General features: G+C 40.4%; 1 protein-coding gene across 1 annotated transcript in view; it reads right to left on the minus strand.

Moving 5' to 3' along the window:
- Positions 1 to 12,144, minus strand: part of LOC101174151 (dihydropyrimidinase-related protein 5) — a 37,919-nt gene extending 25,775 nt beyond the window's left edge. Inside the window, exon 1 of the mRNA XM_004083787.4 lies at positions 12,024 to 12,144. The gene's annotated coding sequence lies outside the window, so the exon portion shown is untranslated. The remainder of the gene's footprint in view (positions 1 to 12,023) is intronic.
- Between the last annotated feature and the right edge of the window lie 1,278 nt (positions 12,145 to 13,422).

Raw genomic sequence — 13,422 nt, forward strand, 5'->3', positions numbered from 1 at the left:
TGAAGCCCATGGAGCATAAGAGCTAATGGGGTTAACCAACCTGAAGAACCCTCTGTGCACATGTGTGTGTGTGTGTGTGTGTGTCTATTCTGCATGGATGGCTGTTTGCAATGTGCTTGATGTGGGACACAATGGTTTCCCAGTCACACAGCATCCGCCCAAAGGGATGGAGGAAGATAGAGAAGTAAGGAGAGAGAGAAATTTTCATGGGAGGAGAGAATATGTAAAGTTTTGTTTGGATTGTGTCAGAAGGGGTTCATTCTTTTTTTTATGTCTACATTAACTGTTTGTCTCGTCCTATTTTTGTATATTACTGCTTTTTTACTATCAGAGCCATGAGACTACAGATGAAAAACAGACTCTTGGCCCATTTTGGCTTTTTAATAAAGCATAAACTGAATTTTAAGAAAGTAAGAGTTGTTGCTAAAAAAAATTGTCCTATTTTCTGTCTTTCAAGAAAAAAATCTTGTCAAAGAGGTTTTTTGAAGCAAAATAAAGACGTTTTAGTGACGAGAAATGTTTTTCTAAAATAATAATTCTTGGAAAGACTATTATTCTTACTTTATTGGCAGATTTTTTGCTTATTTAACAAAAATCTGCCAATCTGGTAAGGGACCTGTGTTTTTAGTGTATTCATATTTTGTATTTTTCATGCAATTTGTGAAATTGCATCTTCCCCTAATATAATCTAATTTGTTCCCAAACATGATGAGATAAAATCATACGAAATATAATAAAAAAGGTCTTTCAATAGCAGCAAATTGTTATGCTTTAAGGGTTTAGGAAAAATAATTAAAACGTTGCATGTTTTTCTTCAAACAAGCCTTTTCTTCAAGCCAATTGATGAATTATTAATGGGAAATTATTTTCAACTCCAGCAGAGTAGAAAGAGTTAAAAGCAGGAGAAGCCTATAGTTGGGAGAATTGAAACAGAATGAGTTCACTGATGGAAGAAGAGTCTGGGAGATTGTGTGGGGATGAAGGATAAAGTGGCCGGGATAAACACTGTGGTGGAGGGGCGTTCAATATGGAAAGCAGCCCTGAAGGCCTGGCAGCCCAAATGAAAGGCTGGTTTCCCTGGAGACGTGAATTGGAGGGCTTTCAGAGTGGGGAAGGAACGGCACACACAAGCTCACAAAAACAACTTAGGATAACGCACAACAATAATACACAACGGTTGACTGGCTATTCTGACTGTAACACTGTGTAAACGTATTTCTCTAAAGCAGGTTTCAACCAATGGCTGAGCAGTATTTGTGAAAAACAGGTTAACCGTCACACGGACTTCATAAGCCATCAAGAGTTTGGGACCATCCAGACTTTGAATGGAGTTCACTGATTTCCGCTTCAACAAGGAGCAGACTTGTTCCTTCATTTTTAGCGACTCTTGTCATTTTTAGTTCTTAACCCTTGACTGTATAAAAGAACTGGTTTGATCAACCCCTCCCCCACTAAACAGGACAAAAATCCCAAATACTTCCATAGAAAAATAAAGAACTATTACTCATTCACTTTGTCAGAATAATTATTCTTGCTCTACAACCTTCTTTAACCCTTGTGCTATCCTAGGCACTTTAACATTGGGAGTTGGGTCATCTAGACCCACTAGACATTGCTCTGAACCTTTTTTCTTCAATGATTTGTGATCTTCACTGGTGTCCATGGATTCCATGAAATCTTTCCACCTTTATCCACCTTTGTTATGGTAGGGAGAACACGTCAATGTAAGGGTGGGGTCATCTAAGATAGCACAAGGGTTAAATATGTTTTCATAATCCTAATATGTATTTGGATTTTGTGTTTTCTTTATAGCAAGTTATTCAAGTTACAAATTGACCAATCAGATGCCTCAGTTAAACTAGGTGGGACCTGCTGGCCCCCACACCCAACATTCGAAACCTTTGATTGACAGATTCTCCCGAGCCTTGCAAGGGGGCAGGGGTGTGGACTTTCAACAACCTCATTCCAGATTGGTTGAAAGTGGTTGCCTTAGACAGACTTGAAACAATCACGGCGTACTGCCGATCTCTGGTTCCAACATGGTGACAGCCATATCGCGAAATTACGCCAACTGAATTGACTTCATTTGGTTGGGGGAGAGAGTAAGTCATTTTCTATGATTGATGTCACACTCACTCATTCCAACTCCCATGTGTAGTCAATGGTCTAAACAGAAGAGCCCAACAAAACTATTCTGGAGTCTGACAGGAAGCCAGGGTTGAGGTTTGAGGACTAAACCAATGTGATAATAATAATGGATTGGATTTATCTGTGCTTTTCAAGACACTCAAAGCGCTTACATTGTGTCCATTATTCATTCACTCCTCATTCATACTTTGTGATGGTAAGCTAAGGTTGTAGCCACAGCTGCCCTGGGGCAGACTGACAGAGGCATGGCTGCCATTTCGCGCCTACGGCCCCTCTGACCATCACAGGGACAATTCATACACATTCACACACCAGTGGAGCCACACTGGAGGCAAGGAGGGTGAAGTGTCTTGCCCAAGGACACAACGACATTTTTTTTGGCTGGTGGGAGCAGGGATCGAACCGCCAACCCTTCGGTCATTGGACGACCCGCTCAACCTCCTGAGCCACTGTCGCCCCTGATCTGCTTTCCAGTAGGTATTTGGACCAAAAGTGTGAATACTCCACATTTACACTGCTCCGTCTGCGGAGCGTGGGGATTCTGTCTCACAACCATCAGTTACTTTGCTATGTCTCCGTTGCGTCTCTGGTCCGTCCCCCCACCCGACTAGTTGCCATAGGGGTAGTTTGTCCTGCCACCTTCTTGTTGAGAAGTTAGTCCAGCTCTCTTCGCTCATCCAAAACTTAAGCCATCAGCCCCCATGCCCTATCATTGCTCACTAAGTCCTTTCAAAATACATCTTTTGAGTCATAATTTATTAAATGTTTTTCTACGTCCAAAATTAAGCTTGACAGTGACAACCGCTGAGTTAAGATCCGTTATTGCATGGGCACATCACTGTAAAAATAAAGTATGTTTTTATAATGTTATATTTTGGAAGTACAAAGAAGGTTTTTTATTTTGAAAACCGGACATGTTTCTGGTTCTCTGGCTTTTTGCCATGACATCGATGCATCAACAGACTGGAAATAGTGTGTAAACCTTGTGTTGCAGTCCGGACGTCAGAAGCAGACATTATGGAGGCGATGTAAACATTCTCACTGATCGATGAACGTTTGAAATGTTTGTGTCAGAGAGATCACACGAGATGACATCATTCAGAGACTCTCCCAGCTTCACCATCTACTGCAGGAGCTGCAGGTGACTGACGGACGCCATCAGCGCCACTTCTATGTGTCTGCGACCCAGTTTGACGACTTCCTGTCCTGCATTGGTCCAATAAATAAAAAAATAAACATACAAAATAGTCAAATAGGACCTTTTTATTATTTAGCTGAAAATATCAACATGGTAATTGTTTGTGTAGCTCATTGTTTGTGTTGGTTTGTTGCACATACCTGTACTACTTTAAGTAAGCGCCCCAAAAACCTGTTTCAGTTCAGAAACATGTGGTACAGTTAGCAGGTCGGATAGATACAGACCATCCTTAAAGTGACGGCGGCTGTTGAGCCCCTTTTGCTGTCAGCTCAGTCTGAAGACGCACAGATCTCTGACTGGATGTGTGAACAACTATAAACAGACACTGCAGTCTTTATGAGACTGTAAACCAGAGGAAATGAAAGTCCGATTATATAACTGCCACCTAATATTCCATCACAGCAGCATCAGTGGAAGTATTGTCCTTGTCTGCCCAAAGTCGTGAAAACATAAACCACGAATGGCTGATCATTCTGCATTCATGGCTTAAATGCCCGACAGAACTCCAGAAGTCCTTCTGGAGGACAGGGGACCTGTGCTACACACCTTTGTCCAATTAGCATTTCTAACAGGGCTGCAAATTCCTTTTCTGTCTTTTATTCATTTTAACTCTACAACCAACACATGTGACGTGTATTTATTTAATCTCATAATCCAAGATGTTTGATTCCCTTCTTCTGCTAAATATCTGACATGCAAATTGGGAATATGACAAAAAGACATTTCAGTCAGACAACTCTTGCAGTAAGAAATATTTATTTGACACTTAATTTTCCACATTCTTTAAGTTTCCATTCACATCTTTTCGTTTGGCATAAGGCTCCGTTCAATTCCATGAGAAATTTCCATAAAACTTTCGGGTAACAAAACCCCCCTTTACGGAGCCCACAGGTGGAAGCCGGGGAGGAGGGTGGGCCGAAGAATGAGCGCTGAAGGTAAGAAAGAGAATGAACAGCTGCGCACCTGGGCTTAAATAGGACGCTGAGCAGGTGAGTTAATTGACTGGACCGCCTTAGGGTATTTACCTGTAAAACACTGCAGCGAGTATCTGCCCGAAATACGACAAGTCGTCATTTCATATTTGGAAATTCTATTGAACCCTTTAGATGTCACCTCCAACACTTCATTAACACACAATCAACATGACTCCATACAAACAACGTAGTGGAATTTGGCTTCGACATGAGCTTTTAGACATAGTTATTTACTACAGCAGAGGTTCAAATGACAGAAACAGGAAATATAGGTTGTATAAAACTGACTGAAATCTGATAGAAAAACAGGAAATTCTGTAATTGGTGCTGAGTGAAATGCTTGCCAGTGTGTGTGTGTGTGTGTGTTTGTGATCTTTCTGCAGTTGTGGCAAATGTAACAGATAAAAACACACAATTGTCACTCAGCAGGCAACATTTGTGTCACACACCCTGGAACCAGCTGCTTCAACACACTAACATTACACACACAATTTAACACACACACACAAAGAGCGAGACACACCCGACTGTCCTCATCTCCTCATGCAGACTTTTGACGAGGTCATAATTAATAATGCAGAGAGAACAGATGCAGAAATGACTCAGTGTTGCTTTGTCTCCCAACAGCAAACCCAAAGATTCAGCAGAATGAACAAAAACTAGACTTTATTTGCTCTGATTACTTTGACAAATCCAATACTAATACCTTTGGAAGCAGATCGCATTTAAGACAGGACGCAGAAATGGGACCATTACTCAGATATCCTATTTGAGGAACAAAGAGCTCAATCGGGTTCAGACTCTAGACTCTGGATGCGGTCACACTGGGAAAGTCTGATTATTTAGATGTGCAAGGGAAGCTGATAACTGTCACACTCTGATTTGGTTTGTTTGCTTTCAATCACAGCCCTCTCAGGAGTTAACCAAAGACTGAAGCTGACCAAACCACAACTGCTCACCCGGGAGAATCACAACCAGAAAACCAGACCAGAGTCTGCTCCTCCAGTTGACTATTTGATCATTGGATGAACTCATGCAGTCTTTGGTAGATGCCACTGCAGATACGACCATCCTCGGTATATGACCATGGTCAGAATAAACATTCCTGATCCAATACCTTTTTTTTTTTACACATTCTTGATAATCCTTTTTTTTTCTGTAGCGCTCACTCATGATTGATGAGAGTGGTTGCCATAGAAACGATGACTTACACCAATCACTGCTGACCGATTATTTCTGGTTACAACATGGCAGCGCCTGTATTGCAAAAAAATAAATAAAACAAAAATCAACTGAATTGACTTCATTTGGTTGGAGCAGGAAGTCATTTTCTATGGGTGGCGTCATACCCACTCAGTCCAGTTCTCTTATACAGTCAACGGCACCTCCTCACTGTACTGCAATTTCTGAGGGGACATTTATCAGCTTCTTCAGGTTCATGGTTTTCTTCCTCACACTGGCTCGTTCAGCAAACGACTTTGTTTTTCAGGTAAAGCTCAAGTGAACCCTGGTGCAGTTCACCACAGTAACGGTGCAGATAGAACAACCAGCGGACAGCAGACTAGAAATAGGGTGGTGTAGAGTGAGTGAGTAGGAAAAACAGTCTCCAACACCCACAAACATGACCCAAGACGGGTTTACAGCTCGGTGGTTGCCTCCATCCTGGCAAGATATAATGTGAATTTGTTAACAATAACAAACTGAGGTCAGATTCTGCATAGAAAATTAGAAAAGCCGTAAAAATCATTTTAAGGAAAAAGAGAAAAAGTCTATTTTTAAGTTAAGTTAAAAGGAAACAGTGTGTCACAATGGCTGTTTGCATCCTCTGATGTGTGTTTGTCGGCGTGTGCGAGGAGTTTGTGTGCTGATGAAAGTGAGGAGAAAAGAGTGGACAGCTGCTGTCTCCTGTCTGATCTGTGGAGCAGCGGTCGTGGAAAAGTCCCCCTGTTTTACCTGGCACACCTGAAAAAACGCTTTTGAAAAAGTGGGACCAGAGACCAGAGACCAAAATAGGGTGCAACTCATGGATGACTAAGCTGTTAGATGAGTAACACACATTCAAATGAGCAAGTGCCCCACTCTGAAGAGGACCTACACTCTTCTGCAGCGACAGACATAAACATCCATTTCTGTGACTTCTGCCTTTATTTGTTTTGCCGCTCTTCCTGGGTTTTTTGATTTGCTCAAACTAAGACCTGCATTAGCGATAAACACAGCGTTCTTTATGCAATGTTAGCATTGGTTTCAGGGATAAGATAACAGGGTGTGGACGAACTCAACATCATCAAGTATGTAAATTTATTACTGTCCTCTCAAAAAAGGAGCACAGAAAAAAGCCAACAATAATACTCCAAATAGCGTTCCAGCCATTGATCTGCACTAAAGAAAAAACTGATCATTATACCACAGCATATACATTTAATTTTTCTAAGAATACAATTTTTGGTGAACTTTTTACCCTTTATTCTGATTACCCATATATTTCTCTTCTTGCTATTTTTAATTTTAATGAACTAGTATTTTACCGTGCATCTCAGATCTGTTTTGTGGCATCACTTTTATGATGTCATCAAGCAGATATCGTTTACGTAAATGTGCTTATGAAAGAATAAAGTTTATTGTGTGGTACCAAATTGTTAATGTGTTGTACTGCATCATACCGCAGAATACCTTAGCATACCATAACATATTGCCCAATGGCATAGTGTAAAATATCATATTGTGTGGTGCTGTATTGCACCATATCATAGTGTTATATACTGTTTAATACCATATTGTACAATATACTACCATATTATATTGTACTGTATTTTTCGTATTGTACAATATCATGCTGTGTCGTACCATATTGTGTCGTATCTTGCTGTATTCTCCCCTGTTTTATCATATCATGTTCTATTGTATCATACCACATCAAATATCAATCCATATAATTTTGTACCATAGCGTATTGTACCGTATCATGGCATGTATATCGTAATGTATTGAACCATATCATACTGTCGTTTAATACTGTATTATCCCCTTTACTACTGTATAATAATGTATTGTACCATAATATATTAAATCATACTGTATCAACCCCTACCCTACTATATGATAACGTGTTGTACCTTATGATAACATATCCTACTGTATCATAACATATTCTACGGTTCATATCATCCCATATTGTATCAAAGCATATTATACTGGATCATACTGTAATGGATATATACTCCATTTCATAAATTACTGACAAAAACCCTGATTGTCAATAGGCTTTTTTTTTAATTGTTATCTCTTGATTTGAATGTTCTAGGTTTTCATAGAGTGCTTTGAGAAAACCTTGGTTGTACTTTACAAATATATGAAATTATTCCAATTCAACTTTTTAAAAGGAATTTGCAGAAGTTAAAATTGACAAATGCCTTTAGTTCATCAATGGCACACGAATACCCGTAAGTAATTCCATCTTACTTTTACGATTGGTTATGGTAATAAAGGAGTAGCAAGAATTCAAACTAATGGTAAAACAAAGAAATTCAATTCAAGTTTCAGTTTTATTTATTTTTTCAAAATCCTTCTTACTAGTGATCCGTGGCTGTCAAAGTTAAACAATAGTCCTCAGAGATACAAGATCCTCTTTTACTTTTCAAAGAGCAAGGACAGGAACAGTGATTAACATAAAATATTTCTGTCCTAAAAGATGTTTTTCGTCTTTGTTTGAAGCCACAATTGTAAGGATTCAATGGTTTGGTTTTCTTTGTCATGTTTTTGGTTTCCTTGTCAGTCACACCAGTTTCTGGTTCATGATCCACAGCTGTCTTCAGTTCAGTTAATTACCCTACGCCTATTTAAGTGTCTTGGTTTCTGTTCATCCTTGTCAGGTCATCTGCTCTGTTTTGTCACAGGTTTTTTTCCCCTCATAGTTTTGTCATGTTTCAGTTTGCTAATTAAATGTTTTAGTTCCTGTCATCAAGCTTGGTCTCCTGCATTTGGGTCCTCCACCACCAGTTCGTGACAGAATGACCTGACCACCTTGGACCCAGCAGGGGAGTTTTTCATCTTGCCATCCCATGCCACGTCAGATGAGTTCCTGCAGCATTGTTCATGCTATGCCCTACCACATCCAGCCAATCTGTTCCTGAGGGGGATTGCCGGGACCATCCTTCAAATCTCAAGTTTCCTGTGGAGGGTCACCGGGGCCGCTCCTCTTCATGTTTGTTCCTGAGGAGGGTCGCCGGGCCCACACTTCATGTCCCCTGTCCCTGAGGATGGTCAGCATTCATTCCCCCTTGGCTGTGTCTCCTGGTCCAGAGGAGGGTCACCAGTGCTGCTCCCCTTCATGGTTCCTGTCCCTGGGGAGAGTAATTGGGACCGCTCCTCTTCATGCCTTTCACAGAAGGGGTTCTGATGCCCCTCACTTCCGTCTGGCTGCAGGAACCCAAACTGTTCTGGACTTTTTGTTTTCTGTTTATCCACGTCCCCTCCTCCTAGGGGTGTTTGGGCATCTAGGATCTGCCCTTTTCGGGAGGGGTACTGTAAGGATTCAGTGGTTTGGTTTTCTTTTTCATGTTTTTGGTTTCCTTGTCAGTCACACCAGTTTCTGGTTCATGATCCACAGCTGTCTTCAGTTCAGTTAATTACCCTCAGCCTTTTTAAGTGTCTTGGTTTCTGTTCATCCTTGTCAGGTCATCTGCTCTGTTTTGTCACAGTTTTGTTTCCCCTCATAGTTTTGTCATGTTTCAGTTTGCTAATTAAATGTTTTAGTTCCTGTCACCAAGCTTGGTCTCCTGCATTTGGGTCCTCCACCACCAGTTCGTGACAGAATGACCTGACCACCTTGGACCCAGCAGGGGAGTTTTTCATCTTGCCATCCCATGCCACGTCAGATGAGTTCCTGCAGCATTGTTCATGCTATGCCCTACCACATCCAGCCAATCTGTTCCTGAGGGGGATTGCCGGGACCATCCTTCAAATCTCAAGTTTCCTGTGGAGGGTCACCGGGGCCGCTTCTCTTCATGTGTGTTCCTGAGGAGGGTCGCCGGGCCCACACTTCATGTCCCCTGTCCCTAGGATGGTCACCATTCATTCCCCCTTGGCTGTGTCTCCTGGTCCAGAGGAGGGTCACCAGTGCTGCTCCCCTTCATGGTTCCTGTCCCTGGGGAGAGTAATTGGGACCGCTCCTCTTCATGCCTGTTCCTGAGGAGGGGTTTGCCATGTCACCCCTCATTTCTGCTAGGCTGCAGGAACCCAAACTGTTCTGGACTTTTTATTTTCTGTTTATCCACGTCCCCTCTTCCTAGGGGTGTTTGGGCATCTGGGATCTGCCCTTTTCGGGAGGGGTACTGTAAGGATTCAATGGTTTGGTTTTCTTTGTCATGTTTTTGGTTTCCTTGTCAGTCACACCAGTTTCTGGTTCATGATCCACAGCTGTCTTCAGTTCAGTTAATTACCCTACGCCTATTTAAGTGTCTTGGTTTCTGTTCATCCTTGTCAGGTCATCTGCTCTGTTTTGTCACAGGTTTTTTTCCCCTCATAGTTTTGTCATGTTTCAGTTTGCTAATTAAATGTTTTAGTTCCTGTCATCAAGCTTAGTCTCCTGCATTTGGGTCCTCCACCACCAGTTCGTGACAACAATGAACGGTTGAAAACGCTACAATCTGTCTGAGCTCTGTAATACTTTAAAATAAACTGTCATACTTTTGCTCAAAGACACTAAGAGCTTGCAGCAAAAACACTGTTATTCTATTGGTTGGTATTGTCATTTTAAAATCTTAAATGAATGCAGAGCCTTCTGCTATAAGGCTCCTCTTCTGAGGAACCAACAACTTCAGCTTGTAGGAGGCAAACACCATTTCGGTCTTTGGTACCAGACCCAGTCCGACGAAGTGTAACCCTTGTGCTATCCTGGGCACTTTAACGTTGGGAGTTGGGTCATCTAGACCCACTAGACAGTGCTCTGAACCTTTTTTCTTCAATGATTTGTGATCTTCACTGGTGTCCATGGATTACATGAAATCTTTCCACATTTATCCACCTTTGTCATGGTAGGGAGAACATGTCAATGTAAGGGTGGGGTCATCTAAGATAGCACAAGGGTTAAAGCTGATGTTGACCCAAACCAATGCCTACACCTATGCTGCTAAATGGTAAATGCTGTATACTTATATAACGCTTTACTACCTTCATTGAAGACCCAAAATGCTTTGCAGTCACAGTCCCATTCACCCAGTCACACTCTGCTGTCGCCAACCCACAACCACCAGGAGCAATGTGGCGTTATGTGTCTTGCCTAAGGACACTATGGCATGTTTGGACAAGCAGGGCGAGAACCAAACCAGTGATATTTCAAGCAGAGGTTTATCACTGTACCTCTGCACCAAAGGCCTAGACTGCTGGGAGTTGTTTTTTTAACCCTTGTGCTATCTTTGATGACCCCAACCTTGCATTGACGTGTTCTCCCTACCATGACAAAGGTGGATAAAGGTGGAAAGATTTCATGTAATCCATGGATACCAGTGAAGATCACAAATCATTGAAGAAAAAAGGTTCAGAGCACTGTCTAGTGGGTCTAGATGACCCAACGCCCAATAGTAAAGTGCCTAGGATAGCACAAGGGTTACAGCAAACTGGGGGATTTTTTTCTATACATTTCCTTTGCCCCCCCTCTCATCCATGACTGGAAATGCCAATGTTCCGGTCTCCACCCTACATCTCTTTTATCTTATAACTGATGTTCCAGTGTTTTTATGTCTGTCTGTTTCTTCCATGTCCACATACATAGAAACCAACCATCATGGCAGATGGTCCGATAACCAAGAAACTTAAGATTTCACATCCCAAAATCACCAAAAGGTCCAAGTTTTAAAAAAAATGAATGAAGGAAACGTTTTAGTAAAATGAAGCAACAGTTTTCAGAGGGAAACTTCTGTTTCTTTCACACGGCCTCTGTGTGACTCTTCAGTTTAGAAAGTGAAACAGTTTGCAGAAATGTAAAACAAGAAAAAGATCATTTATTAAAAAAAATAATTCATGCATGCTTTTACTGTGGGTTTCTGACCAACGTTTGGCATCAATAAAATAACAATGAAGGAATTAAAAAAAAATCAAATAAAATATTCACATATTTCAAATATGCATCTGGACTAAACCATGCGCAACCAGCAGATGCTTCATTATAGACATGATCATTTCCAGATCAACGTCAGGTGCGCAGATCCAGAGAGCAAACCATCAGGATCTACGTGGGGAACCTGAACTGCACACATCCAACAATGTCACAGCTTTCTTCTTCCCATCCATCCTCACTGATTCAGAATCTGACAGAAAAAGAATCTCTGCATGTAAGGAAGGGTCTTATGTAACAAATCAAGCGCGCTCGTGCTGCTGCAGACAGTACCGCATGAGCGCGACCACCAATCCACGCACACCTCCACACCTCGCCTCTCCATATTTTCACACACATCTTCCATTTCCGAGGCCATTCATTTCTCCAAACGCATCTGAAGGCAAACATTCACGATCAGTAATTTTCATTATGACACAATAGAAGAAAGAACATTTTAATATAATTCAATTAATGTATCATTATTCATTAATAATGATTTAAAAAAAAAAATCAATTAACAATAAATATTAATATATTTGCAATGAAGATTAAAGTCAAGAATAAACCTTTGAAAGATGTAATCATAATTATTTTAAATGTTTTTATTTACCCTCTCTGCGCGGATTCCTTCAGCTTCTCTCCCGGAGCTCCTTAACACTGAGCTGGGACAGCTGCTCACCGAGAGCCGCAGATGCTCTTCAGCGACGGCCCTGCTGCAGCCAATCAGCGGCGTCCAAACCGGAGCAATAGCGAAACAGACCAATCAGAGAGCAGACGCGTGTGACGAAAGCCACTTTTTTTTTGCTACAAAGAAAAGGGCGTGTCGCCATCGCCGCTACAGAAGTGTCACATTCAATGAGTATCGGAAAACGTAAACATTTGATTACAGTGGTTTAAAATCTTTACCTGGAATTTTAGTTGCTAAATTATATTGTTCAACACGATGCCAAAATGATGATTTCATTTTAAATTTATAATTTTTTCTTTCGAATTAAGTAAACTAGAAAAAAACATGTTTTAATAGTTTTTAGGTTTTGTCCACAAAAGGTGTACATAAAACATACTCAATTACTAAAACTATAGAAATTATTATTATCATAAATGTAAAATAATTATCTTTTTTAGTATTATTTTTATTTTAAACATGTTTTCCTTATTTAACTTTTTTCCCCTGAAAGGTTTTTTTTACAAAGCTGAAACACCACACACACAAAAATAGACAAAACACCCTGTAATGAACATAATCCTTTGTAATGATACATTTTTAAATGTATTTACATGAAATGTTTAAACATATTATTACGCTCTTATTTGCATTTTATCAAATATATCCATAAATGTCAAGTTTATTGCTGAAAAGGCTTTCACTTTACCACACGGTGTTTGTATGTTGCACCCTCATTTCCTCTGTTAATGGGGTACCTGAATGCAACAATATGGCGTCCAATTGCGTCAGTGTACATTTTAATCCTGAAAATAGAAGCTGTTTTTTTACCACAGGAAAAGTGACGAAAGCTGCTCACATTGTAATGACCCAAAGCATATTTTCTTTAAAAATGTTTATAATGACTCAAACATACGAAAGACTTAATGTTAAACACAAGTCAGTCTTTTTATCAAGACTTCAAGAAAAAAAGACCAAAAGCAGGAGCAGTTCAAGGGGGCTTGGGATCCTGGGAAAGCAGAACTTTTGGGGTTCTCTACCCTAAGCAGAACAGAGTCTATTTAAGTGTACTACATGTATACTTAGTCTATACTAAAAGTGAAGCAGTATACTATATAAAATGGACTTTTTATATACTATATGTATTTTGTAAACCTCAAATAAATTACAATTTAGTCTGAGGTTAAACTGCTGTTAAACTACAGACCCATTTTATTCAGTTCTCCTTTCTAACATCAGTTTTTGCCATTTTCCAGTCCAAGATTTTAGTTAAAACAAAGCGGATTTTACCAAAATCATGTTTACAAAGTCATTCAAATTTACCGTAACAATTTAAGTTTTTGCC

Source organism: Oryzias latipes, chromosome 24 (assembly GCF_053564925.1).
Source record: "Oryzias latipes strain Hd-rR chromosome 24, Olatipes_Hd-rR_3.1".
Classification (NCBI taxonomy): Eukaryota; Metazoa; Chordata; class Actinopteri; order Beloniformes; family Adrianichthyidae; genus Oryzias; species Oryzias latipes.